Source organism: Echinops telfairi, unplaced genomic scaffold, assembly GCF_000313985.2.
Source record: "Echinops telfairi isolate 266 unplaced genomic scaffold, ASM31398v2 ScPeMD7_7416;HRSCAF=8454, whole genome shotgun sequence".
In the NCBI taxonomy this organism is placed as follows: domain Eukaryota; kingdom Metazoa; phylum Chordata; class Mammalia; order Afrosoricida; family Tenrecidae; genus Echinops; species Echinops telfairi.
Genome location: NW_022111316.1, coordinates 903,733 through 909,165, shown reverse-complemented (window position 1 = coordinate 909,165; position 5,433 = coordinate 903,733).

Genomic DNA, 5,433 nt, shown 5'->3' with positions numbered 1-5,433 from the left:
AGGCCCCCAGGATTCCTCGGGGACTTCGTTCCTTTGCTCCCCTTGATGCTCTGTCATGCTCCCTTCCTATTTCACCCTGGTGTGTGTGTGTTGGGAGCAGGGGTGGGGCCAGATGGGGCACAACTCCCACACTTATCTCCAGTGCTGTCCCCTGACTGTCACTCTTTATGGGAGTAGAAATCCTCATCTTTCTCCCTCAGAGCAGCTGGTGGCTTTGAACTGCCGACCTTGTGGATTGCAGCTCAGCAGGTAACCACTACACCCAAAGGGGCCATTCTATTCAGAAGGTCTGTGTGCGTTGGAATAGACTCGTTGGCAGTGGGTTTAAGGTAACTATAGCAGATGGTAAAGAATGGGCTAGTGGTTATGCATTGGGCAGCTAACTGCAAGGTCAGCAGTTCGAAACCAACAGCCACTCTGCTCCTCAGAAGAAAGACAAGGCTTTTTGCTCCTGTGAAGAATTACAGTCTCAGAAACTCACAGGGGCAGGTCTACCCTGTCCTACAGGGTCGCTGTGAATCAAGATCAACTTGAAGGCACTGAGTTTGAGTGCGTCCCACGGGCAAGTCACTTAACCTGGTGTCAACTTAAGGCTATTGGATCCACAAGCCTTTCCACCCACTGGCCTGTGATCTTCCTGCATTCAGCATCATTGCATGTGTCGGGTGAGTCTGAAGAGGAATTTAGAGACTGGTATCGAACATATGGGCTAAGATCAGACTTACAGACTTGAACTGGACTGGGCTGGGATGTGTTCTCAATATTCAATTGCTCTTTTATATAAAGCTCTTTCATATACACGACTGATGGTCTATGAATTTGTTTCTCTAGTCCACCCAGACTGACACATCCACACCTTCCTTCATGTCCTCAGTGGTTGCTTCTAAAATCGGAGGAAATGCTAAGGAATAGCCTCCCACTCACGGTGGGCTTGGGGTGGTGGTGGGATTTGAAATGGATGACTCTCCCTTGACCCCCAACAAAAGGCATACACAGAACTCCAGCCAGCATGATCTGCCACCTGTATCTACAATTGCTCTGCCGGCTCCGCTCCCAAGTGACAGTCCCAGATGGAGCCCAGAGCCCCCCCTGCCCCTCAAACACCCATGGCTATTCTCAAAGCCTCAAAGACTATCTTGGGGGGGGGGGCAATCTCATATAAAGGGAAAACAGGGTGCACAAAGCCTTCCTCCTTTCATAAAATGCTCAGGATCCCCTGAGCGTCCTCCTGGGGCACCCCTAGGGAGCCACCAGGATTTGAGAAGTTTGGATCAAAAAGAATAATAATCAAACCCACTGTCATCAAGTCAATTCCAATTCACAGAGCCCCCGAATGTCAGAGTAGAACTTGGCCATCATCCTATGGAGCCTTGGCTGTGTAGTGGTTATGCGTTGGGCTGCCAACCACAAGGTCAGCCGTTCAAAACTACCAGCTGCTCCAAGGGAAAAAGATGGGGCTTTCTACTCCCATAAAGAGTGACCATCTCAGAAACTCACAGGGGCAGTTCTACCCTGTCCTAGGGGACAGTTAGGAATCAACATTGACCCCAGAGCAGTGAGCTTGGTTTGGGGTTTTATTGAGGTATTGGGGACTTTAGCAAGCTTATCTCATTTGTCTTGTGCAAATCAGGAAATATTTATTACCAATGTACAGGTGAGGGAGGGCTCCTTGGGTCTGCTTGAGCAGCAGATTCGTCCAATGAGCTGCGTCTTTTGTGACATGCACTGGGGGGAGGGGAGGGATGTAATGAAAACCTAACAATGCTTTTATCCAGTGTGATAGTTACATAATCTGGCGTCAACTTAAGACTATTAAGAGTGAAGGAGTGGAGCTTGGCCTGTCTATCAGGTTGCAGCTTGATGACCTCATTTGGAGGCCCAACGGAGAAAAATAGCTCACTGGAGGACAGACACACTCTCTCTGTTTGACATTCCTGTTGACAAGCTATGGAGCTACACTATGGAGCCAGAGCCCTGGAGCTGGAGGAGCCACGTGAAGACCCACACCAGTGCTGAGATGCTTCCACCACCACTGGATCCACAAGACTTTCCACCCACTGGCCTGTGATCTTCCTGCATTCAGCATCATTGCATGTGTCGGGTGAATCTGAAGAGAAATTTAGAGACTGGTATCGAACATATGGGCTAAGATCAGACTTACAGACTTGATCTGGACTGGGCTGGGATGTTTTCTCAATATTCAATTGCCCTTTAATAGAACACTCTTTCATATACACATCTGATTTGTCTACGAATTTGTTTCTCTAATCCACCCAGACTAACACATCCAGTGTATCTTCCCACACCTTCCTTCAGTGGTTGCTTCTAAAATCGGAGGAAATGCTAAGCATTATTTTAAGAGAAACGAAAAAACAGCCGCGGAGAGGGGACCATATAGCTTTGCTGGGGCTGCCTGGCAGTGCTGAAGCACACAGTCATTCCCAGGCCGACCATCCATGAAAGCCTGACACCTGGTGGCCACTAAGGATATTGCACTCCTTGCTTGGTTTTACCCCCACCGCGGGTGGCCCTGCCCATTCAGGGGGAGGCTAGTTTAGGGCTATAAAACTACTACCACGTAAAGTCCCTCAATTCATGGAACAATTTTTTCTAGTTAAAACCTTCCTTTCTTTTTTTGTGTCACACACTCACAGCCCTCTCCTCTCTCTTTCCCCACCCCTGTCCCTGGGCTCTCAAAGTCTTGTCACATTTCTTCTTGGTTTTTCCTTAGAACGATGGTGATAGTAAATATTTATCTTTGCAAGACTGACTGAGCTCGCTAAGCATGCCGTTATCTGCTTTTCTCCACGTCTTAAGAGAGTGATCAGTTTTTCAGTGATGCCTCAAATTCTGTAATATGAGGATACAAGGGCTTGCTTATCCGTTTCTCTAAAATTGGGGCTTGGGGTTATTTCCATGTCTCTGCTATTGTGGACATTGCTGCAATAAACATAGATGTGCATATGTCTGTTTGGGTTATGGTCTTAATGCCTTTAGGGTATGTGCCAACTGCACGGTGACCCCGAGGTGTGGGTGCTAGGCATGCTGAAGTCATTGTGTATTCCCGGCAGAATTGAGCAGAATAGCAGATGTTCTCCTTGAGGGGGAAGGGAGATAGAAACTTGGATGGGGGGTGTGGGGGGGGACCTGGAAGACCCCTGTGGTGTTGCACTGGAATTAGAAGTGTCCATGTGAACAAGCGTGCCGGGCACTCAGAGCTGGTAGAAACATAAAAGGGTCTGCTACCAGCCAATCCATATGGTGAGAGTCCTCAAAAATTTAACATCACATTACCGTCTGACCCAGAAATTCTACTCACAAGTATCTACCCAAAATGCTTGACAACAGGGACTCAAACAGATACTTATATCCCAACACTCATAGTAGTGTTAGTCCCAGCAGCCAAAAGGCACCAGTGCCCGCCAACAGATGAATGGATAAACAGAATATAGGATCGACGTGCAATGGAATGGTATTCAGCTATTCAAAATAATGGAATATTATTCAAATTCCTCGGGAATCCCTGTGGGGGATAGTGGACTACAAGTTGGACTGCTAGCCTCAAGGTCAGTAGTTTGAAACCACCAGCCACTCTGTGGGAGAAAGATGAGGCTTTCTGCTCCCATAAAGACTTCCAGCCTCGGAAACCCACAGGGGCAAAACCTGTCCCACTGGGCCACTCTGAGTTGGCATCAATTTGTTGGCAGTGAGTTGGGGTCTGGTTATCCGAGCACAGACTACAACGTGGGGGAACCTGAAGAGTCTGATCTGATGCTAAGTGGTGTGAGGCAGATGCCAAAGAAGGCATGTTTGGGCTTCCACATATGTGAAAGGCCTCTCACTTCCAAGGAGTTGATTCCAACACATAGCAACCCTGTACATCAGAGTGGAACTGCCCCGGGGGTTTCCAAGACTGTAAATCTGCACAGGAACAGAAAGCCTCAGCTTCCCCCTGCAGAGCGGCCAGTGGTTTCGAACTGCTGACCTTGAGGTTGTGTGACCTTCAATGCCAACAGGACTCTGGGACAAGGGGGTCCATAGCTGAATGGTGACAGAGCTTCTGTTGAGGTGATGTAAGACTTTAGGGACCAGTGGGTCGGGATGGCTGCACAACTTTGTGGATGTAAATAGTGCCACTGAATCGTGTGCCCAACACTGGTTAAAAATGGCAAACCAGGCAACCCCGCGCACCAAGTAACAAGCAGCAAGAGGAAGAGGAGAAAACGAATCATTTCAGTAAAAGTGTCCTCCCTCCTCTGCTGAGCCTTCCCTGTCTCTTAGGGTAAGGTGACCAGATTTTAACACTGGTAAAGCGGGACACCATTGATAAAACTTATATCCTGGCGAAATAGCCACATGGCAGCCGAAAACCGTATACCCTAGCCTGTCGTGCATTCTTTCCAAAAATCGGGACTTTTTTAAAATCGGAGCTGTCCCGCCAAAAGCGGGACGTCTGGTCACCTTATCTTAGGGTGACTTTGGTTCTTTGATATCGTCCATCAGCATTTTAGACGTCTGGTTCCCGTAGGCGGTGTGGGTAGATGTATTACCTAAGAATTTCGCTTTCTTGTTTCCTAGTAGGCTCGGCACCCTCTGTAGCCCTTCTAGGGTCTTCGATGGGAGTCCTCGACTTTGGATGGCTGCTGGCAAGACACACAAGGCCGCTCGGCACCCGTATCTTAAAGATCCATCCCTGGTGCCAAGCTCTGTACCCCCTCCTCTCTCTTCCTGTCTTCCCTCAGCTCCACGGGTTAGGTGTCACCGTCGTGCACACAGGTAGAGGTGCCGGCTTCCATTACACCTCTGTGGGTCCTTTCCTCCTGCTGAGGAGGCCCTGGGGGGCTCAAATAACAAAGCGCCAGATGAGTAACCAAAGGACTGGCAGTTCAAACCCCACTCAGAGGGCGCTCTGAAGGAAGGCCTGATGAACTGTGTCCACAGGGCCCTGACAAGCCACGGAGGGCAGTTTTTCGCTACACACAGGAGGCCAGCCCGAGTCAGAAGTAGCTCAGCAGCAACTAACAACACTATTCACCCCAATGTTGTCACAAAATGCCACGGCTGGGCTGTCTGCAAGGACGAACACGCTGCTCATAGTCAGGGGAGTGGTGGTTCCATGAGCCGGGCATCCACCAGCTTGGTTCGTTCTGCCGAATCTGGTGCAGGGGAAGCCTCGCTCCCCCAGCTTCCTTTAGCTTCGGGTGTTCCGTGACTTGCGGCTGCAGTTCATATGATGTCCTCCTCTCTCTCCCAGGCTCCAAGAATCTTCTTTTTAGAAGGACGCCTGCCAGAGAGATTCCGGACACACACTCCTCCAGCTTGACCTCAGGGAGGAAGGTGAAATGAATCGCAGCCAACTCAGCTCTCGCAAGCCTACTGCCTAGCATGGGAAATGGATGGATGGTTGGAGAGTGGGTGGGTGGGTGGATGGAT